This window comes from Pagrus pagrus (genome assembly GCF_965226575.1).
Source record: "Pagrus pagrus genome assembly, chromosome: 6".
NCBI classification, from domain to species: domain Eukaryota; kingdom Metazoa; phylum Chordata; class Actinopteri; order Spariformes; family Sparidae; genus Pagrus; species Pagrus pagrus.
The window spans coordinates 29,065,642-29,090,382 of NC_140190.1; the positions used below are offsets into that span (position 1 = coordinate 29,065,642).

Here is a 24,741-nt window from a genome sequence, read left to right on the forward strand (position 1 = left end):
AGAGCTCTTCGGAAACTCTGAGTTTACAGCCAGGTGACACATGGAGGGGAAACACTGGGAGGACAGACACATGATGACAGGCACATGTTTTACAAATGACACTGAAAAATGGCATGTCAGATGTATGGTCTTTCTGACTTCTTCTAGGTAGCAGGTACAGAAGGCTAAATCCAAAGCTACTATGGAAACCAATATATTACCAAACAGATATATTTCTCTCACAAGGCAGAAATACTTTTTGGCGAATGCACTCTTTTTTATACATATTTGTGATCATGGAATTAAGTTTCACATCTTAGAGGCTTGAAGAAAAAGGTAAGTGTGTGTCAAGCTCTAAACTCAGAGACCCAGATCAGACAACAACAGGTGCTCCTGCTGAAGGCACACCCACACAGGTCACTTGCTGGGATGATTAGATCTCAGCTTTCTTGTGAAAAGAAATACTTCTTGGTGGATTCAATATTTTAGTCAGCAATGTTTGCAACACCATGTTTCTACCGTAGCTCAGACGGACCATCAAACAGTAAATCTAGAGAGGGCCTTTCATGGTTTTCGAGCTTCCAGCTGCCACCACCGGAGGGGCGGTTGAGGTAAGTGGTGTTCAGTTAGCTGCTATTTCCAACCTCACAGCAAGATGCCACTAAGGCCCAATCCCAATACACCCCTTGCCCCTACCATTTAGCCCTACTTCTCAGTCTTTCGTGTTCATGTCTTCGGGTAGGGTGTCCCAGTTCTTGTTAGGATCTATCAATCTATAATGTTGAAAACTGCAAACCAAGCCAGAAACCTCGGTGTAATAATGGACTCAGACCTGAACTTCAGCAACCACATTAAGTCAATTACAAAGTCGGCCTACTATCATCTTAAAAATATATCCAGGATAAAAGGACTTATGTCTCAGCAGGATTTAGAAAAACTTATCCATGCATTTATCTTCAGCAGACTCGACTACTGTAACGGTGTCTTTACAGGACTCTCTAAAAAATCCATCAGACAGCTGCAGCTGATTCAGAACGCTGCTGCTCGAGTCCTAACAAGAACCAAAAAAGTAGATCACATCACTCCAGTTCTCAGATCTTTACACTGGCTTCCTGTCAGTCAAAGAATAGATTTCAAAATCCTGTTGTTGGTTTATAAAGCACTGAATGGTTTCGGGCCAAAATACATTTCTGATCTGCTGCCACGTTATGAACCATCCAGACCTCTGAGGTCATCAGGCTCAGGTCTGCTTTCAGTCCCTAGAGTCAAAACTAGACATGGAGAAGCAGCGTTCAGTTACTATGCGCCACACATCTGGAACAAACTCCCAGAAAACTGCAGGTCTGCTCCGACTCTCACCTCTTTTAAATCAAGGCTGAAGACCTTTCTGTTTGCCACAGCCTTTCACTGAAGCAATTTTAAGTCTTTGAACTGCACTGTGACTTTTATTTTTTCTCTGTGACTTTTGTTCTATTTTAGCCTACTTTCCTATTTCTTAACTTGTTTTAATGTTTTGTTTTAATGTCTATTTCTTAACTTGTTTTAATGTTTTGTTTAAATGTCTATTTCTCAACTTGTTTTAATGTTTTGTTTTAATGTATCTTAAATGTTTTACTGTAATTGTATGCGCCTGTAAAGCACTTTGAGTTGCCCTGTGTCTGAATTGTGCTATACAAATAAACTTGCCTTGCCTTGCCTTAGGATAGAGGGGTTGGGCCAAGCGTTAGGGCCACATGGCCCTCCAAATGGAGGTTTGCACGGAGGCACACTTCAGACCAAAGAGAACTTTTTAATGTTTTAATGCATTAAAGTCCCTTTTCTTAAGAAAAAGCATAAAGCAAGCACTAGCTCACGTTACACTGTTATTGCTGATTTTTGCATGACAATCCGTGATGGCACATGACACTTGAAATATAACATAAATTAAGCAGTAAGCAAGTTGCTGCAATTACTAATGTTGCTGATGTCAGCCTATACAGCGCCACTAGTGGCCAGGTGTGAAGTAGTGTTCTTTTTTTAATTTGATGAGTGGACTGATAGTGTGAAGCTGTGAATAAATTGTGAGCGTCCATTCTTTTCTATCTCCATCAGATAAATGGTAAATGGCATTGTGATAACAGGATTGTCACTTTAACACAAGAGAAATCACCACAACCCAAGATGCCGTATTGTTAATGTTCGTTAGTGTCTGTTTAAATAAACGTAATCAATGTTAACTGATGATGTATGAGGGTCTTGGAGGGTTGACCTATTCTTACCACCACCCCTTGTAACTCTGCTCTGAGGGGCAAGGGGGCCCCTCGAAGATGAGAGGTAGGGGTAAAAGTTGGAAATGGGATTGGCCTAAATCCCACTGGTGTTTACAAATGATTAACTTCCAAATGGAAAAATAGCTGAAAGGTCAGATGACAATGAGACCAAAGCAACACACTGGAGGACACTTAAAAACCTTTCACGTTACATATAGTCATTTGATTGTAATTAAAGCTCCAAATAAGCTTACCCCATACATCTGCTGTAGTGTTTTCCTGTATGGTTGCTCATGAAGAAACATGAGGATAAAGAACAATATAGAAAATATTGATTAGTGGAGCTTTGAGCAAGTTAAAAAAGATATATCCGTACTTAGTTGAGTACTGTGCCTCCACCATAGAGTTTCTTCTTTCCAAACAAGGACTAATGGAACACATAAATTTACAGCGTTACACATAATCCATATGCATCCCAAAGACCTGTGAGGTTATGATACTACAGAGCTGATTAGGTGATAAAACAGGAGACGGTTCAGTTTACACAATTAGAGGGAAAGTGTTTATGTCAGCTGATTCATTGGACCTTAATGACATCACACACTGACTGGTGGCAACAAAACAACATCCAGGAATAAAACAAACTGGGAAGACAGAGAGCCCATAGATTTCTGTCCCTTCCTGTCCTGTCCTCCCTCAGCCTCCGGCCTGAGCGATGGCTCTCAGTAACTTCTGTGACGGTGAGGTTATCGCCATGATTGATGGAGCCCCGAAGAAATCAATAGCATGCATGCCTCAGACGAGGGAAAATGGCTACATATTTCATAGCCATTAACTGACCACAGTTACCATACTCAGGGCAATGTTTCTCAATTTGACCTGCCTCTTCGTATCAGGAGGTAGGCAAGATATGAAAAATTAAAGTCAGATGGAGAAAGGTGGATATGCACTGCTTCGGCTCTCTGCTGAAAGCGGCGGGGCCAAGCAGGAGGGCTGCCGGTCTGTTTCTCGGGTCAAAGGAGATTTGTTAACAGCGTCTGCTCGATCTCTACTATCCCTTTTAAGTGATAGTGTTTACAGGCAGGCCAGATGATTTATGACCTTGCCTCCCACAATCGTGTATCGTTCACCATTTCTGAGATACCACATGTAAAGCAAAGTCAATTAAATGATTGGGTGACTGTGTTTTATCAGAGGGGGCAACGGCGCAAATGGAAGCGCTACCTTGGTCAATCATTTGACCTTTAATTATCTCCCCTCAAAACTGGATTAGATAAAGCTTTGCACCAATTGGAAACATGTTGTTATCTATCCTTTCAATTACTCCAGTCCCCTGATGAAGGGGAGGAGGGATTACATTTGAAAGGAGGGGGAAAAAAGGTTTGGAACTTGTTGTGAGTGAAGCATAAAGCGTGGTGTTTTAAATACTGTGATTATCTCCAATGTAGCTTTCATGCTTTGTCTCTAACTGATGTTCGTGTGTCCAGTCTCTTTTTTGTTTTTAATGCAGTCTCTGAATTTTGATATTCATGTAAAATTGTCGTCAAAAAGTCAAAGATACCATTTTTATTTTCAAACTTCTCTTTAACTCTTTAATGTTTTTTTTAAATGTATTCTTATTTTCCTTCAAATCTTTTGTGTCACATGGAGATATACGTATACTTTTCTAAACTGATATCTGTTGCCTTTTATTTTGAAAAAAATTGTCATTATACAAATATCTCTGTACACACAAGAACACAAAAACGATTCTAAATGCTCGAACATGCAAGTATTCTGGGCTAGTAGGTGGCAACAAAGTCAACGTCAAAGATATATCAAACACCAGAGAAGAACATTCTTGGCATGCATAGTGAGGTAATTATATATATTTTTAAAACATTTCAAAACCGCCAAAAACCATTAAGTTGTAAGCTTGTAATGAGACCTAGTAGTGCCGACATTGAAACTGCATTGGTGATAACCAAATGTAAACTAAAGGTGCGTTCACACCGGACCTTTTATTTTTGTCGCTGGCGACAAGTTTACATATTAAGTTAATGCAAACGAGCGACTGAGCGATTAATCGCTCAGGCGAAATGTCGCTGGGGCTCTGAGCGACAGCGTCCGAGCGACGGAGCGAAAAAACGCTCTGTCGCTCGAGTTGAGAAACCCCAACTCTCTGGCCGTCAGTCGCTTGTCGCTCAGCGCTGACTGGCTGCCGTAATCTATATGTAGGCCTAATTATGACAACTACTGAAACCATGTAAACGTAATACAACTCCACCGGTCCGGAAGAGCAAAGCCGGCTTTACGTTGACACACACAAACACACCCACACACACACCGGAGACAAATGGCCAGGCGCTCTGGGATGGAGCGCCTGTAGTTGGTGTCCAACCGGGCAATTCCTGCCTCCGATTCTCGCCAACAGCTCGTCAAACTGGGCCGTTGTCAGCCGCGTATACCGTTGAAAACGGGAAGAAATGAGCGCCTCCGAGCGACGTGAAATTCACTGGAATAGCTTGAATGACGTTATCAGAGCGATCTGTTGAATTGTGCCGACGAGCGACTGCAGCTGAGCAACCGAGCAATTTTTTTGGAGCGACATGAGCGACAGCGACAAAAATAAAAGGTCCGGTGTGAACGCACCTTAAGCAGTATGTAAGGTAGGTGCATTTGGACGCGTTTACCTGTTTCTGGTATGCTGAAGGGTAATGCTGTGAAAGAAAGTCTGATGTCAGAATGCTGAAATGTTCAAAATGATACAGTTTACATTTACTTAGCAATTATCATGTTAGCATGCTAAGTAGCACTAAACCCAGAGTACAACTGAGGGTGATGGAAATGTTAGTTTTGCAAATATCTGGTCACAAATTGGACAAATTGAAATTTGGACCAGTTGAAGGAAACTGCTAAAGGGAAACTTAGAGAAGTAGTGATTACAATTCACCCCGAAGTTCCCCCCCAAGCTGAATTGGTCTGCAAATTTAATTGAAGTCCATCTAATAGTTGACCAGAAAAATAAATGTTCCAGGGCAAACCAGGACGAGGACTGACACTACTTTATTAACAAATCACAATAAAAAACAACAAGGAGCGATCTACACGTTTCACATGTTGCTTCATCAGATTCGCTCTAACACTTTTTCAAATAATCAGGTGCTGATTAGCAGTTCACATTCCTCAATGCAAATGCACTTCAAAAGTCAACAACAATGTGTAATTGCAATCACAATGCCACTGTACAGAACTAGAATAAACATTACAGTACATGTTCACTCAAGATAATGCGTTAAACATTCTGAGTACAACATCTGGCTATGCTATACACAATACTACAGAGGACAAGAACATACACTATGTGAGATACCATAGATAAGAATATAATAGACTACAAAGAACACCATGTCTAAATCCGCTGTGGTTTACCCTGCACCACTTGGCACCCAGGAGAGTAGCACCGCTGTGCGCGAGGTATCTCCAGTATTTTTCATCCAGCAGTTGTCACTCAAACCCCTAACCCCTCATTGACGATCCCAGACACCTCATCCGGCACCACAGATCCTTTCATTCAGATTTCAGATGGTTCGTCCTTGAGGGAACATAAAAGTTGTAATGATTGAAATTATCAAAATAATTAAGGGAAAGGTTTTCATGTCCTAAAAAGATTTATTTTAAACATTCTGGTAAAAGTACAAGTTTCAGCTGTTGAATGAGTTCATAAAAGCAGCGGAGAAAAAAGACTTGGCACAGAGTAGTCTGAAAATTCTTGTCAAAAGAATAACTAACTAATTGGATTTCATCAGATAAAAGTGTTGATGAATCAGTGTTGGGTGAAAAGTATCCACTTGTGTGGAGGCACTCAAATTCTTTTCAGATGTGACAGCTCATGGAAGCCCCACGAGCCACGATACTGAAATTAATCAGGGCATTTTTTGGAAAGCACTGGCTCTGTAAACAAAATTAACAAAGCAGATGAGAGGGCCAATAAGGGCACGTCCCACTGACACCAAAGCATTATTGTCACAATAGACACGTACAGAGCACAATATTTCCTCCTTGGCATTGTATGTCTTTCTGAGGCCCAAGCAGCTGGGGTTCTATTAATTAACTTGGCATTAGCAGCATTTGGTTTTTGTTCAGCTCCGAGTGCGCAGGGGTGTTTTAGGACTGTTAAATTAGGGCTCGGGAACAGGGGAATTCTTGCACCAGATTCATGGAAAATTACAGCCAGTCATACCACGAGGGAAGAAGCCTCTTCCGGAAGCTCTGTGTAATTTAACATGGCTGTCAATCATTGTTTCTAAAGGGCCCCTAAATCCCTTGTCTGTAGTGGGGATAAAACAACAACCCAAGGGATTGGCAACAGCTCTGTTTCGCAGTAAATATTCTCCAAAACCCTGAAAAACAGATGTCCAACATTCAAACTAAATTAATGTTGATGGGCGAAAGTTTGTCTTGAAAGCGAGCCAAATCACCAGTGTTCAGTGTCCCAATAAAAGCAGATACCCGCGTGTGGAACAGACACCCACTTAAATTCCTGAGGCAGGCAGTTATATTATAAAACTGACTTTGAGCTTGGACTTAATAGTTCACTGGTGCAAAAAAACGCTTCTAGCAATGACCTTTCCTTGTTTTCAGGTTTATAACCATGTACTTTTGAAATATTCTATTTTAGGTTCTGTGTACTCTGAGGATTTAATTGATAGTCAGTTCATTAAACTCTCTGCACGTAAAGGTTAACACAAATTTCAGCGGCTTTAATCGCTTTTTTCTCTCCAGTACAAGTGAGGACACATCTAATATTTTCCATGACCCTGACTGCAGTTTTTGTTTGTTGAAAATCAATTGCTTGATTTATTAAGGCACATGTCATTATTTGCTCTGGGATGTGCTGATGCCTCTTGTATTACAGATCACCCTCATTTAAAGTGGCTCTAATCAATATTTCTATAATAACAACGTAGCAAATGGCAAAGTGAATACAGCATGACAGTGAGAAATGGCCCGCTCGTAGTGATGAACCTACAGAAAATGATCATCTGAATGTTCAGCTCCCCTCAGCTTTATGGAGCGTTATAGCGAGTTTCAGCTCATTGTTTAGCTGTCGTGGCTCCAACTGTACTACTTCGATTCACTCTCACTGCTCTTATTGTGTCATTTGCGCCCACAGCAGGCAGCTGTTTTCAGCGAAACTCTCTAAAAGCCTTTCTGTATGAAAGCTTACTATAGGCTAAAGAGGCAGATATTTCCCTCAGGAGTTGCTGGAGACAAAACAGATCTAAAAGGGAGCAACTCTTGGATTTACATTCACCAGGTGGTCAGAGAAGAAAAGACAAATCAATGATAATGTTGCTCCACAAATCCCAGCAAAAGAACTGAGCTGGGTTTGTCTTATTGCATGATCCAAATCTTTATCAAAACTGGACATTTTCAGCATGTTAGTAGCTGTGTTGGAAGTTGTTTTATGCAGCAACATTGACTTTCAACAGTCAGATAGAAGGGTGAGGAGATTGATGACTGAAGTATCATTGTTCTATAATTGGTTATAGTGACACTGAATAACACCCTGACCACAACTTCAACACAGAGTAACCCACAATAACACACGACTGCCTACAACAGGAATATCAGCATCATTTTGCAGACTACATGGTTATTTTTCTAGTCAGACGTGGCTCAATGAATAGCTTTAAAATCTAGCAAGACTGGTTTCGATGCTAAATGGCTGTCTGTCCTTGGCTTATACGCTACAGGCTTTGTTTATATTGTGCCTCTATAATCCGGCTGGGTATCCTGTCAGTTAAATACATTCACTGGTCGGCCCACTCAGAGGCTTGCAGGCCAAGCGATGCATCTCCAAACACCTTTTCATTCCCTCTTTTTGAATAATGAGAATGTCTTTTGATTGCAAAAACATTACATATATTATTATTTTTTAGTTGAAACTCACACTAATCTGTGCAAATATTGACCACATCCAAAACACTTCTACAAAAGATGTTCACCAACATTTTCCGTTCCTTTTTTTCAATCCATTTTTGAATGCTTATTTTCTATTACATGGTTTGGTATCACACCAAAACGATGGAATAGACCCAGAGGTCCAGAATCAACAGTTTCATTCTGTGGTCAAGTAAGAAATAAAAAATATGCAACGATGAGTTACACTTTCAAAATGCAGGCACCCAAAATACTTGGTTAGGTTTAGGAAAACGATTGTGGTTTTGCTTTAAATAATTTCATAAAACAATCACCATTTGACTCACACAGGATTCAAACCCCAGTCTACCAGGTGAAAGTCCTGTGAGTGACCCACCCAAACAATGATGACCTCCTCGAGACACTCTTTCTTTGCTCCCGTCATTATCGCCCCCTGCTGGTGCTGCACCTTCACACGCACTTGTACTTTTCCTGCCTAGGCAAAGCAGACTGGATCAGCAGGTCTTTAACACTGGACTGTTATTTTCAACTTGTGCTATAATTGCTACATTATGCACACAACATGAACTTACAGATTTATGTTACAATGCAACCAGAGTATTTTGACCTTTGAGTGTTCAGGGGATGAGCAGGTGACTAGTGGGCACATTCTGTTCATTTCACTAAAGAGAACAGTGGTATGCGAGCTAAGTCAGCTCAATCTAGAGTACAAACCTCAGTGCATTACATGGAAAGGAAATAAAAATCATGGACTGGTGAGAACTGTTGTCTTACATAACACACATCAGTGACGTATTTTGATTGAAAATACATTCAGCAAATTTCTAAAGGCAGTGCCAAGTACATATATAAATATTTAATGAGATAAAAAACTAAAAATAAGCTTAAAAGAACAGTAAACCCTATTTGTGGACATGTGGTGTTTTTTTTCATCCAGTATTCAAGAATGAATTATGATAAAAATAGAAGTGACTGGCTTATGCTCTATGGCCAAAAAATGCAAATCCATTCTGCTAAGCTCCACTGTAACTGAAGTAATTAATTTGGGCAGACAGATATAAGGGTTTTATGGTAATGTTGAGGAAAAAAAAAAATCACTTTCTTTGCATACGGTTTTAGTAATAGTTCAATGGGAAAAGCCAGGTTTTAGTTATGCTTTTAATTTGTTTGTTTAATCAGGGGTCATAGTCCACAGGAGAAATTCATCAGTTCTATCCATGGTTTTGCACACACATTGAGATCGCACAGCCCTCAGGTCACATACATCTTCCTTTTTATTCTTTCTTTCCTGTAGGCTGGTTTCGGATACTTAAAAATTCCCCTTTTTGTGGAATAATAGAAGCTTTTCATCGCACAGTGGTTCAGCAGAGACCCAGTCCCATTACGGCTGCTCCACAGAGATATCAGCTGCACAGGGAGTGATGTGGTACCTGCCACACTGCTTGAGAAATTAAAACCTCGCCTCAACCGTAACTGTTGACGTTGTTACGACTTTACACGGAAACAATAAGTATCTAAGCAGCAGCTGTACATTATGATATTGATTATTCAAAGGAGCACGCATATAAATGTCTCCTGTAACATGCTTTAGCGAACGTGTTCATTGGATGTTTAGCGTTACTGATAAAATAAAAGCTGGGAGATTTTGACATCTTTAATGACAGAGGAAGATTCGACACCAGACTGGGCAGACAGTGCACCAGCCAGCTCAGCCCTGATAAATTAACTGTGGACAACACAGTGCCAAACCCATCACTGCTTCGACAGCTTAAGTAGTGGTAGGTGTAATAAATGATTCAGGAGTCCCGAGAAGTAGGGTGTCAATTTGTAATGTCCTCCAAATGCCCAACCACCTCTGCCTACAGCCACAGAGCTTACAGATTTGTCTGAAACCAGCTGTAAATTTAATTTTAATGGTGCGACACCTTTCGCTGAGTCATGCACTTGCCCCTTCTTCTCTGCTTTTCCCCACTCGGCTCTGCCTTTCCCAGTGCTGTCACAAAACAGTCTTTCTTTCCACCTTGTATTATCTCTGTCAGCAGAGGACCCATGGATCTATCAGGCCAAGCTGGGAAATACAGATAGTGACAGGGGTAATGTGGACCGGGTCACTTCACATGCCTTAACTTGTCCAAACGCTCGATCCTCTGCAAACCACAGGTTGAGAATTTATCTCCACGACTTCCACTCAGCTTTGTGTCATTTGTTTACCCTCTTCTAGCCGAAGCACAAGGTTGGATAAGGAGGATACACAGAGTAAAAAAGACAAGAAAACCATTACATTTTCCAGCACACCTTTTCCAACTGACACAACAGAAACAAGAGATCATATTCTTCTGCAATTTCCAAGGCTTGTCGGAGGCTTCTTTGTGGACCTGAGAACTACATTCCAATGCCACATTGTTAATCATCAACACAGTGGGCAGAGTAAATGTTTCTGCAAACCACGGATATAGTGGAACAATTCTTCACTGTATGTTGCAACTTTACATTTCTATCGGTTCATATGACAATGTTGGGTTAGGGTTGGGCACAAAAACTCCTTGGTTAGGGTTCAGAAGAGATCAGGTTGTGGCTTAATATGCCCACTTTGATCGGCACAAACCTGGCTGGAGATATCATGACTGGGGACTGGGGTATAATCGTCTCATTTAATTCACACTGGCCTGCTGATATGTCTTACAACAATACAAACACTAAAAATATTGATGTCTGGGCAAGTAAAAGCTTTGATGACCAGCTTGTACTGAACAACTCTATTCCCTGGCACCCTTGGCTTGATCATGCTTTCCAACAAAGACATTCAGCAGAATGATGGGAAACCAGTGAGGGATCCTGTCCTTGTTGCTGCAATACTGGTTGGACGGGGCCTTTAATTGCACAAAGGACGGTTCAATCTGAGGAGGTACAATGGATTTCTGCATCACTAATGCCTGGTGAAGCTTCTTGATACTAATTTGTTTTACCAATTATGTAGTGGTGTTCATGAGTAATGCCTATTGAAGTAAAGGGAGAGCTGCAATTGTGTGCTGCATGCAAGTTGTAGGCAGCTGGTTGGGGTGGATTTATAGGGTAGGCATATACTACTTTAATACCAGGGGCCAGTGTTTGCATCCCAAGTAACGTGTGTGGTTAGATTTTAGACAACAAAATCAGTTTGAAAAAAAGTCCTGGCCGTTTTGTGCTAATGGCCAGGACTCGGATATTTCCTTAACCTTAAAGTAGATACAGACAACTATTCTCCTTTGTGTTTCGCACCACTGCCGCAGACATTCAGATCACTTTATGTTTTTCTCAGAGTTGCAACGACCAACAACACAGGACAAGATGACAAAATGGTACCAGGCAGCCTTCCTGACGAGACCACCAGTCAGCTGTCATTTTCCCAGGAGATTTCAGGGCAGGTGGCAGATAACGTTGCTAAGTTAAAGCAAGGGAACCAAACTAAATGTGGGAAGTGTCATTATTATATAGTCATTACATTGTGCAATCAAAACATTTACTTCATTATGATACAGTAAAGCAAAAATTTGCTGTAAGTGTCTAGACATAAACAGCTAATGATCACTAGTGTTTTAGTTGCTACAAGCACATATTGTAAGAAAAACAAATGAAATAGCCTATCAGTGAACACTTAATACATTCTTTCACTGTCAAAACATGCGACTTGCCAGATATATGACTTAAAGTTTCCTCGTTGTCTTTATTCAAAAAACACAACTAACATAATCTGGGCAGCATTATGTTACCTAAAAATCACATTTTCTGTTTGCAAATTGGTTGTACTTCAGGGAAATATGATTAATACACTAGTAAAACAGTGACTTTGATTGACTCTCCATTGCTAACAGTATCTTTTTTGTTTCACACATGGTGTCGTTCCTACCAATGTCTCTCACTTGTCGCATTGTCAGGGATGGTCAGGGACTAGTAGTCGATGGCTAACACCCCTGGTCTACTAATCCCTGGCCATCGAACATCATGATCTAAAAAGTTTCTTTTTAAACCAGCTCAGTTAGGAGAACCCAAGACACTCGGTTAAATTTGTGGCAGCAGTGTCTCTTTTCCTGCAGGCCGCTGTTTCACTCAGTCATGCCATTTTTACACACAGTTTTCTTAGCTTAGCTTCCTTGGCTAGTCGGCCAACGTTGTTTTATGCATATGAGGCTGAACAAAGCTAATTTACGGAAATGCGGTGTGGAAACCTGGAACAGGGATATATGTCAGTGGTAACGGGAGATAGCTTCCTCTGCAGGGTGAGACAGTTGGAGATTCATAGCAGAGCAACGGTGGGAAACAGCGGCAGCTACAGTGGTGAGACAACTGCTGCCATATGAAAACACTGAGGAGACACGTTGCCTCAGATTCATAAATGACAATGTCATCAACCATCACGATGTTTCACTGTAGACATCATCATATGCCAGTTCAGCAGACATCGCCCAACCCTACTGTCCATCCCTGCCAGCAACAGATCCAGAATGATACTCTTCTCTCTCATTTCGACATAAATAAATGATCTTATGCACATTAGTGTAGACATTATGCAGACTGAAAGAAAATGTAAACATTGTGTTCACCTCTATCAGACACCCCATATTAAAGGACTTGAATCAGACAGCTGAAAAACTCAATTGAGACCTCCGTGGGGACTGTTATTGTCAGGATATTATTATGCAAAGAAATTGCTTAGAGTCGTGTTTTTGTGCTTTTTGAAGGATGAGTCATCTGGTAAACAGTGTTTATAGACAGACTTGGGTTGATAATGTGGCAGTTTACTGATTAAAGTGATTCCTGGGCACTAAAGCACTCGAAATAAAGGCTGTGCTGTGCTGAAATCTGGTGCCACTAAAGTGCAAAACTTGACAGTGCTTGGGACAGGCACAGCTGCAGTCTATTTATCACTGCCAATGTGGAATAAAACCAGGTGCTATTTGAACAGGTGAGGTGCAGGCTAGTGAAGATGCACATCAGCTGCGCAGCGTGAGAGTAGCCTTTTGACTTCACCTTCAAGCACTGATGCAGAGGAGAGGGCCTTTCCATCCCATGTCTGTAGACAAATTGTGTGTTTGTTCTTTTCTGTCAGTGCACACACACCACCCCCAAGAAGTAATAGTGTTGATATGAGTTCCCTCGTACAGAGACAAGCTCTGACTGTTGCATTGAAAAGAGGGGGCTGTGTATGCTGGAATGGCCATGGGGGAGTTTTCGCTTTCATCAACGAGGTCAGCCTCTCAGCAAGAGCTTGTTGCTGCCTGGTAGTTTATCTGCAATACATCATTGGTGACGGATGGGTAATGGAGAAGCCATACCCTTCTCATTCACAGCACTATATCATTTCTGATAAATCTCCAAGCGATCTGTTCATTGGGTTTCAATGATAGGCTTCCGCCATGGCGGCATACTCTTGGTACAGCGGCACTGGTCTGTCCATATCTGGCCTCTCAATTCTCCATTTTTTTTTTCTGGACGAGAACCGACTGATAATATCTGTACAGTTGAAGTGAGTCACTACAAAGATGGATACCAGCTGTGCTGCAGATCATAATTATTTTGTTTTATTATTCAATGTTTTAAACCTTTATTCTGGGCATGATAAAAAGAATACATTACAGTAACAACAAGGGGGTGGCTGCAGTGGGAATTCTCTGTCAAATGTTCACAGCTCTGTTTTTAGTCACCAATGGACCAATGAACAGCTTAACAGGGGTAGTTGTAAGTTCAGTGCCTAACCTAAGGGCACTTTGACTGTAGTTGATGCTCAACTGTTTCTTTTTTATTTTTTCTTCAGCCCATCCAGGGATTAGTGCCAATAACTGTTTTTTTTCTCTATTTTTAGTTCTTTTTCTTCTTGAGCTGCAGAAAAGAAAACACAATTTGTATCTCCAGTTAGGTCATGAAGTACTGTACTTTTAGTAAATTTTGAGGTACTTCAACTGGAGTTTCTCAATTTTCTGCAGTTGTATACTTCCTCTCCACTACATTTTGAAGTCGAATTGTTTGTACTTTTAGTCCACTATATTTATTTGATAACTTTAGTTGGTTGTTGCTTTGTAGATTCCATGCTGCATCGGTCCTAGTGTAGGATTTTTTAAATTAATCAGATTTAAAAAACAAACAAACAAAAAACAAGCAAACAAACACTGATTCTGATAATCAGAAAAAAAAAACAACTGAATAGTGAATCAATCAATCGACCAGGTGGGTAATTGGTCGACCCCGCAGTACACAGTAGATACATACAGTACATGTAAATATATGTGTAATTTAAAACAGTGGAGTGAAAGCACTGCTGGGTCTTCATGCTGATCGCATACAGGTGCTCTTTGGGAGACTTCGGGTGTAACCATTATGTGAGGGCTCATGGGGGGGTGAAATAGTCTCGATTGAAAAATATAAAATGCATGTCACCTGTAAAAAACAGAAACATTTGGAGCAGTTAATAGACTGTATGATGTGTGCACAGAGAGAGGATTAGATCCACCTCCACTTAGCAGCCACATTAAATCTATATTCTTTTAATTATTGAGATTTACTCCTGCTCCAATCTCCCCTCTCCTTCCCTGAATCCATCTTCTCTTCCCTTCTATCTCCCCAACTCCTTCTTTCTTCCCTCTGTGATATATCACTTCCTTGTTTTGGACCAACTGGCACAGTGATAGAGAGCCACCTCAACTCATTTGTGAAATACAAGCTACTGCTAACAATGACCCTGATGAAGAACTATGTTGCTCACAACACGTTAGTCATTTTAAAACCAGTTTAGTGCCCATTCGAAACATGCTGTTCGGCACAGATTATCTGGTAACGTGAGGGATTCACAGATCCAGTCTTACACCGCCTGAATGGTATGTTTGATTTTTTACAATGTAAATGTGTTACTACAGCAATGTTGCACCTTGCTAATCTCCATTTTGTTTACGTCTGCTTCCCCATGGGATCTTGTGAGAGGGATCACATGTGAGCCCAGCTTCAGTCTGCAGAGCCATGAAGCCAGAGCCCCCACTGCTGCACAGAGCATTGCCATTCTTTTTTCAAAATGTTTTTATATTGAATGTGAAATGTGTCCAAGTTGCACAAAATGCGATGCCGGACTTCCTTGGGTCCTCAGAAACAAAACTGCCAAGCGTGAAGTTGATCAGATGAACATTTCTCGAGCTGACAGAAAGAAAAAGATTCCACAGTCTGCCTTGGACCGTTTTAATGTATTTCTATCAAGACTATATTTCACCATGTGATAAGCCTTAGTACATTTATTGCCAGAAAATGACTTTTAATACTTAATATCAGGTACTTTAAGACTTTTACTCAAGTACTATTCATATGGGTGACTTATACTTTCAGCAAAGTTATATTTTAACATGATACCGTTACTCACATCTACTAAAACACTCTTCCCCTGCACTTCTTACGTGTCATGTGAACGTAATATTTATTCAGAAGAATGGTGCAAAATCTGTATGACACAGTGAATGTGATTTGTGTTTACTGAAGGGTAGACAAAGCAGCTTACCTCCCTCATCCCCCTCTCCACAGTTGCTCTATCAATCCTACAATCCCACCGAATTAGCGTCCACACTGTTAAGCACTGAAGCTGGCGCTCCATGATAAATATCTTGAATGGAAACACTGATTACTATCACAGCATTACCGTGGTCGCTTCCAGCCAAAAAACAAGGTTATCTTCTTTATAACTGCCTCCGGTATCATCTTAATTCCTCTTCTCATCAGGTTCATCATTAAGCCTCGTATTGGCCATTACGCAAAGTGTTGTTTATGGTATAATAAGTACAACAGTATGGCACGTTTGGGAACTGGTTATGATATTATGAGAAGTTCCGGTAGATTAAAACATTAACCCTGAAGAGTCTCATTAAGTCTTTTTCAGCACCCAGTTAGGAAACGTGTCAATGGGGTTATTCCTGAGATTTTGCAGTGTTCAATAAAGGCTAGGCCTAAATAATGATGATTGCTCCTCGCCTTCTTAAAAAGTCAAGAGGGGAAGCAGCAGAATTGGCTTTGTGATGAGACAAAAAGTTAAATATTCCCTATGAGCAGCTTAAAAGTTCCTTCCGTTCATGATCCTTTTGTCCTGGATGTGCAGCGATAAGCACATACCATAATAAACAGGGTATGATACTGCTGGCACCGGCTTATATTCTAATACCGAATCTGTAGTGTGCAATAGATAGAAGGTACCACAAGATAGCTTGAGGTAATCTGTATGAGGTATATTCCTCCCATGCACCAAATAATCCTAGCTGTTTTAAATATAGAATAGATAACTGCTGGTCTGATGGTATTCTGGGGAAATGATAGACGGTGAAATGGAGCCAAAATGAATGGGCCCTTAGTTGAACAGACCTAAATTCATTTCACAGGCCCAGTGAAATGGAGTTATCTGAATCAACTGTCCTCCATGGCTGCCTCAGGGATATTGGAGACTGCTAAGGTCAAATTATAGTGGGGGGGTGGGGGGGTGGCGATTGCTTAAGAGTTCGCCGGAGCCTGACAGTCAGCCAGTCAGCTATACAGTAAGATCTACTGAGACGGAGCACAGGATTGGGAGAAATCGCAAATCTCGTTGTGTGTTAAAGTTTGCAATTGTCAAAAATATTAAATCAAACAAGCATGCAAGTGAAACCCGAGAGCCCCCCAAAAAAGGTTACATCTCATCTCTGATTCAGGAGTGACTCATCGCTGACATGGACGTGAACTCCTTTTCTGAACCGAACGCTGACATTCCAAGATGAAGAATGACAGCGAAAAAGGCCAAATATGACACGTGACACCACCACACTCCCTATTGGAGGAACATTTCCTGCACCCGTCCAGACAGTCGCAGAGCTAAAATGAATGTGATTCTCTCCAGACACTCCCAGGTCCTCTAATGAGACTGTGCTTAAGGTGTAAATAAGTTACACAGCCTTGCTCATCACAGACACTGGAGCTGCAAATCCACTGGGTTGCTCCAGTTCCACCAGACATGATGGAGATCCATTTCATGAACATCACTCATTAATATGCTAATGGAGGTCATTAATGGTTGATAGTGAAATTAATGGAATTACAGTACTTAGCGGGTCATGGGCAAGAACAAAGGGACCGTGTTCCCACTAAAGAGCCTTTCGGAGTTAAAATAATATATTTCTGGTGAAATGTTAAGTGTTTTGTCACACGGAACACTTTCAGATAAAGTGGTTTGAAGTTATGTTTAGTTTGCTGTTATGTAAGGAGAGCACTTGCTAATTTAAACACATTGAATCACTTCTTCATTCAAGCATTTGAGTAGTTTTTAATCTGAAAGTTAAACTTTAACCCCTTTTATGCATGAATTATTTAAATGAGAACAAGTGAAAAATGAAAAACACAGCAGTCATTTATTTATCAAAATATGTTATTTTAAAGGAGTTATGTAGATGCATCAATGACATAATTAGTGATTCAATTATGTTCAATCCTTTTATAACCAGACAGGTTTTTTTTTTTTTTTTTTTTTTTTACCAGACTTTGACATTATTTTATTCATTATTTATTTATTTATTTATTTATTTATTTATTTATTTTTACTGAAAATAGATCTGGACGTCATCTGCACCAAAGGGTATATTCTGCCTATTGGGCTTACTTACATAAAAAATGGGCCAATATTTAGATACAATCTAAAGACTATCTAAAATATATGTTTAATAAAACTATTTAAGTGTAATTATGTCATCATTTTGAATTAAACATATAAATATGTGGGAATCTAAATCAGCAGGATATAGCCTTTAGTGCATAACATCCACTGCAGTGGTCACAGAATAAAATGTACACGGAAAATGTTGGTAAAAGCTGGAGAAGAGTTTTTCTAACACCTTAGTCAGCACTAAATACGATAATTTCACTGTTCTCCAGAGGTTCTTGGTACATTTCTTCTTCCCTCAGCTATTTTTAAAGCAACTCTATTACCCCTTTTCCACTGGTCAAAAATCCCACTTAAACCCGCTAAGATCAGGCTTTGTGTGCAATAGGAATGTGTAAACTCTGCATTTACACCCGGGTCAAATGACAGCTTTGATCTAAATGTGATGATGTGTTATTGACATCCGGTGGTGGCACATAAATAAAGAAGGAATTTGGGATGCGGTCTATTAAGGACGTTTTATTACTGGACACAGTGTTGGAGGTGGAGCCCTGTTCATTCCTATGAAAGCTGCTCAGTGGTGTTTTGAAGCCAAATAAGCTTGACTTCCCAGCTATGAAAATACCTGGATCGCCAACTGAGCCGGCTAACTTCCTGTTTAGCACCCAGCTAACTCGAAGGGGGGAGTGGTATAATTAAACTTTCTGGAGAGAGATGGTTGATTGTTGAGTCTTACCCCTCTCAAAGCGTCAGTAGGCCATTTTGTTGACCTGGAAATGAGACTCAATAATCAAGTATCTTTCTTCAGACACATGCATATTGTGGCTTTAAAATGACAAAGACATACAACGATAATCAAACTGAACTGTGAACAAGGCTTTGGGGATTTGCCACCTGCTGGCATGGACATGGTACTCTAACTTAAATGATTAAAAATGGCTTCTGAATATCTGCCAACTGTAGAGGAAACCATGCAGGAAAGGGTTAATGATCCCAGAGGCTCCAAACAGTGTGTCGCTGGTTATTCAGCACCATGGACAGCGCTCCATCCATAAGCTTATCATCAACAACAACAAGCACAGAGCTGGATGGCTTTAATATGAATGATGAATGGATTGGGATGGGAACAACGCTGTCGTTTTGCTAATGCAGCGCGCAGATGGATGGATACACTTAAGGAAACGGCTAAATTGATGAGATTTTTCTAACAAGTTGTCACTTTTTTGTTGCAGCATCCTGATCGGAATTGACAGTCAGGAATATGAAGCGGAGTCAGTGTCACACCGAATCTGGCACCAATCTCTGCTGGGACGCGACATAAATCAACTTCAGTACCACGGACAGCTACAGCAAAGCGCAGCATACTAAATGGACACTGAACACACACGGGGAACTGGGTTAATTAGCACCACACTGCTGCTGTGCCTGTAGAATTCAAAGCCCTGATTGCTCTCACAGATTAATTTCTGCTGTTTCTGGGTAGACTGAGTTTCCTCTTCACGTGTTGAGAAAGGGACTCAAGGACACCTCCCCCATGTACTCTTCATGATTCAGCACCCTAACCTTTACATTTGCCACATCCCACAGTGTTGATCAGTGTTTTTAACACATTAACTGCCACAAACATTACATTTAATGAATCATACTTTATCTATTTAACTATTTAGAATTTTTTTTTTAGCCACCATGGCCTTAAAAATCTACTCACCCAGGAGAGTGTCCATATAACTGAGGGATTCAAACTGTATTTGAGACATAATTCAGACAATGAGTCTCCTCAGCTCTCTGAATATTAATGATCTCTGCCTTGTACTGGTCACCTCAGATCCTCCACAGGCTGGTGCTGGATTTGATCAGTGCAACATGGGATAAAATCAGGTGCCTCAGCATACAGTTTAACAGCGTTGATCTTTGTTACTTTAATGCGTGCTGTCACAGTCATGAAAATGCCAGCATCTATCCACTCACTCAGTGGCTACATGCTCTCTGCTGCATGGAGATTTTAGCAGAGCTGCCTTTGCAGCGCCACTTAATGACTCATAGTTCATGCACAGGCATGCTTCACAAGACAAAACCAGAGAGGATTAGACATTATGCTCAGCACCTTCACTCTCTCCTCTGACTAATGTGACAGCTCAGACAGATAAGGACTTAAATGTTGACGTCCCTCTCTTGAGGCGCATTTGGAGTGGACCAGCCAAGCAGTTATGGGGAATATTCAATTACCTCCAATGTCCATGTCTTTATAAATAACTGCGGCATTAAAGAACTATATTAGGGCGTAAAGTTAATGACGAGAGTGTCATTTCGCTTAGTGCACACCAGTGCTTTTCATTTAAATTGAGAGGCAGAGAAGGAGACTGTCACCAAAAAACGCGTGTTATCATTCTCACCACGTCGCCTGCCCCATTCTACCCTCCTCCGGCAGCTATTACAGAGGGCTACTTGTGTCTTAAACATGTGACTAAGTGAGAGAGGGGCACAGGGGAGAGCCGAGGCGCCCGTGCCTGTTGTCTGCTGCCGGGGCGCCTACCTACAGTTCGTCTGGCTGCTGCGCTCCTCTCTCCGCACAGCGCTGCGGAGTAGGCGGGTCAAGTAGAACAAAAAAAACAAAAAGAAAAAAAAAAACAGGGTGGAATTCATAACGGGATATTTAACCATCTTCGTGGGGCGGCTGTCCGCATCCCGGTAGCCGCATTCCGTCGCATCTGTCCGACGTTGGACCCCGCCGCTTTCTGCCTGACACAAATGCGCAAACGCGTCTTTTTTAATCTTCTAATCGACAGCCCCTTTGCGCTCCTCGAGTCTCTCTCCTCCTCCTCCACCACCTCCTCCTCCTCCTCCTTTTCTCTCCTCCTCTCCTCTTGACTACATCTCCTGCTGGATGATTTTCGTTTTGTAAAGTCATTATCCCCAGAAAGGTCAAAGCCTCTGCTTCTAGGAACGGTGACTTACAGTGGGATAAGGAGACTTTTCAACCCCCGCCCCCCCCAACGAAAGTCAAAGTTTCTCACTGGTGTAGAACCGCGCGACGGATTGGTCCGGAGCAGCCTTCCTCTCCGGTTACTTTTTTTCCGGATCCCTGAGTGTGTGTTCTGGTGTTGTGGAGGGCTGTTTTGTCTCCGCGGAGTTGCTACTGAACCCCGACAAACTGTGAAATGAGTTCCTCTACAGTGTCGACAGTTGAGAGTCACCGAGATTCAGCGGGAGAATGGGAAATACTGAGTTAAACTTTATCTGCTGTTCCAAACCGCGGTGAGTTCCTGCAATTACGCATTTTTCTTGGGTCTAATTTGGATGTGTGCCGCTGAAGTAGAATGCCTAAACACGTAGTGTAACCTACCTGTGGATGTTGTCTGCTCATTTGATTGTGGGAAATAACTACATAGCAGCATTGTACTTGCCCTGACTCTAAAATCTGCTGCGCTGTTACATGCAGGACATGCTCTGAGGCTTGACAACAGTGCAAGCAGAAACTCACACACATGCTCAAACACCACTACACACCTCACACCTGCACACGCATACAAGCATGCACAACGTTGCTTTTCATGCCTTGTCAGTTTACGGGAGCACAATCAGACTCATCTCCTTCCATCACTGATCTGCCTCGTCCCACCTGCCCCATCTCTCTCTCTCTCTCTCTCTCTCTCTCACACACACACACACACACACACACACACACACACTGCCACCCTTTCTCTGCCTTCCCAACAAACATCTCTAATCTATATCCCTTAGGGTGGACTGGCATTCTCGCCTGTAGAGGATCAGATCTCTAACACCGATGCGCACACGGCACACCGCCTGCCAAGCACCAGCGAGGCAGCTTGCTCCCAGCCTGGGAAAAGAACTGGGAAAAAAAAAAAAAAAGTCCCACTGATTCCGTAATTATACATTTCACCCTCAAGCCATCACCCTCAAAGAAGGCACATGAGTCAGGGCAGCCTTATGGGATCGTCATGTGGAGGCTAATGAGCCAAATGCCCTCAAAGCAAACAAATAGCATTTTGAATGCAATCATGCTGGCTCAAGGGCAGACTGGCATAGGTGCTGTATGTATTAATTTTTAAATTCAGCTTTATATTAAACCATTATCTTAGAGCGAATACTCCACTCTGTAAGGTTTATGGCGGAGAAAACCAGTGAATCACTGCTGTATTTCTCATTGCCACTTGCCAGTGTCAGTGCCAGAGCCTCTGACTTTTTATAGGGCCACAACAGGGCCACTGTTCAGCGGTGTCCTCATCTATCCTCGGAGACTGGTGAACCCGACCGTGTCCAGGCCTGAAAGGCACACTGTCTCCTCCTATGAAAAGAGAGATTTCTCTCCTTGTGCCGCTCACCTGCCCCGCACAAAGTAAGAAGTCAACAGCTTAACACATTTCTGCATTTTCTGGTTGTTCGGCTGTCCAGCCGGGCTACATGTTTTGTTTGTTGACATATCTGCTCGTGCGAGAGCAGATTTGCTTTTGTTGGTGATTGGACCAGCTGCCCGGGACGGACATGTACCTGAGAGGAGTCAAATTGAGCTTGAAAAGCACTTCTACATGGCGACTGTGTCTGAGCAGGGAGCCATCTATAGGCTTCTAAACTAGTGCCAACAGGAGGAATTACATGCCTGAGAGGGCGCCTTGTTCTTACAGTTTAGTGTTGGCTGCCTCATTGGACTGGATGAGACATTGTTTGTAGGTGTGATGGCTGAGGAGGGGAGGAAACGACACGAGCCCTTCCTCCCTCCCTCCACTGCCACAGTAAACACACCACAAGGCAGTGATAAGACTCTTCGGAGTAAATGCAGTTTCAGTTTGATGCAAAATTCTTCTCCGTCACTCAGCGTTGTGTAAAGTGGGCAGGTGGGATGGGGGCTAGAATGCTAACAAGTGTTTGACTTAATGAATGAGTGCCCTCGCTGTGAGAAATACCACTGCGGTGTATTTGATCATAACAGCTATTTGGAGGGAAGTGGGAGTTTGAAGGAGGTAAAAATGAAGTCTGAAATAAGAAGATTGGGGATAGAGAGGGAGGAAAGAAGAAAGGAAAAATGGATGAAGAGAAGAAAAAAGAAAGAGCGTGCAGCATTTGGTTGGTCAAGTTTTGCCAGGATCTGCTCAATGTCCACAGCCCATTATTTTATGATAATGAGCAAACTGTCGAGTTTGACTTCAATCTGAAGTGATGGAGAAGAGCGGTGGGAGGGAGAGAAGGGAGAAGAAGACGAGATGAGAATAAAGCAAAAGAGGAGACGATCATGAAAAAAACGTCTCATTGAAGGATTTCAGGCTGACTGGGGCGTTAAAACAGAATATCCCAGATTAAGTGGGCCTGGGGCATTAAACTAAAATCTCTCGATGAGGCAGCTGGTAATTGAATGTTGAGTCTGAACATATTCAGTGAAAGCGCATGCTGACGGACAGACACAAAGACTGCTCTCACAGCAGATTTGCAGTCCGTCACAAAAAGTAGTGCGCTAATTTTCATTACGTTTCACAAATCAAGTGCAGACTGCTCACTGAAACAGGCAGAGCCATACGTTCAGCTGCCGTTACCATGACCAAAACCTTACACCAACACTGACTGCCCACTCAGATGCACCGCAAATAGCTCATCTCTACACTGCGAAAACACAAATTATTACCAAGGATATTTGTCTTACTTCTAGTGACATGATCTCAGTACACTTAAAGGAACATTCCAAGCAAACAAGAACGTTTTTATTATATTTTGAGCTTATTTTTGAAGTGGCCTGTTTTTCCCCAGTGTAATATTACCAAAAGATATGTCAAGTCACATCCTATTTCAAGCTGCCTTCAGAAGAAACTAGTCACTTTGTATTTTCCACATGGGAAGTCAGAGGTCCAGTGGTTTTAAAATCCAGCCAAGTCACCTGAATGAAATGTTGTCACTTAACATTTTTGCAAACCACTGATACTTCCACATTTGTACGTATCACATATGCACATATATCACGTTCACTTTATATTTTTTATGACCTGACTTTCATGTATGGAGGTGGAGGAGGCAACACGTCTGACAAGTCAGTGGCCTCAGTTCAAGATAAAACATTGACGTCTGTAAGTGTGAATACGCTGGATAATATTTTATTAGGGGTTTCAGGGTGTTTCTACATTTTCAAGCGTTTTCGTGGCAACAGGAACTGGATACTTTGACGGGATGTCAGGACATCTCACACAAAACTGGCAGTTCTTAACGAAACTCAGGACATCTCCAGCATGTTTGTGATGACCAGAAAAGGTATTTTAAGCCAAACCATGATTGTTTCTTAAACCTAACCAAGTAGTTTTTGTGCCTTAAACTAACCAGACCATAAGCACAGCACTGTCACAAGTCAAATTTGACAAGAACCTTCAAGTTGCAACATAAAGAAACGTAAAGTTGCTACAAGTGTAAAGTTACACAGTCTTAATATGTGGCTTATAATGAAATAACAGACCCCTTTCAAAAAATGGTTGCTAATTTTGTTTTCTACATTTAAGAGACATGCAAATGAGAAGTAAAGGATGGAAAACATCTCATAAGCAAGATATACACAGCTCCACTTAGAGGGCATCATAAGTTACAGATAAACCCATTAGGTGTAAGTGTAAAATATTGATGTATCATCGAAAGTGCAAAAAGTTTGAGCTTCGAACAAGATGCCATTTAAACTACTGTTTGACGCATGCCATGCCTTTTACATCTCCTAGCCTGCCTTTTCTTCAGTGAAAGAGAAGTCAGACTACCAGAGACTAATGTCTAATTTGTTTCATTTGGGGGTATTCATGAAGTCCAGTGTGGCAGCAGGAGACAAACAAGATGAAGAAAAAGCCAGAGAGAAGACTGATGAAGGAAGCCGTCCCTTTAATTTAAGAGCAACCTCTGTTCCTGTTTGCACAAGGCCACCAGCAGAAGAGGTCTATTTGTGTTTTACTGTGATTTATAGAAGCCTCGCTCTCTGTA

The 24,741-nt window shown here is 41.6% G+C and overlaps 1 protein-coding gene and 1 long non-coding RNA gene across 2 annotated transcripts in view; one reads left to right on the top strand and one right to left on the bottom strand.

The window, feature by feature from the left end:
* Window positions 1–5,254: 5,254 nt before the first annotated feature.
* LOC311258642 lies at window positions 5,255–20,405 on the bottom strand. Its single transcript, XR_014622763.1, has 2 exons — window positions 20,315–20,405; window positions 5,255–5,802 (listed from the first exon to the last, which is right to left on the bottom strand). It is a non-coding gene; the product is annotated as an uncharacterized lncRNA (long non-coding RNA).
* A 58-nt stretch (window positions 20,406–20,463) lies between these two features.
* LOC311258641 (BMP/retinoic acid-inducible neural-specific protein 3-like) overlaps window positions 20,464–24,741 on the top strand; it is a 57,737-nt gene continuing 53,459 nt past the window's right edge. The window contains exon 1 of the mRNA XM_084355113.1: window positions 20,464–21,036. The gene's annotated coding sequence lies outside the window, so the exon portion shown is untranslated. The remainder of the gene's footprint in view (window positions 21,037–24,741) is intronic.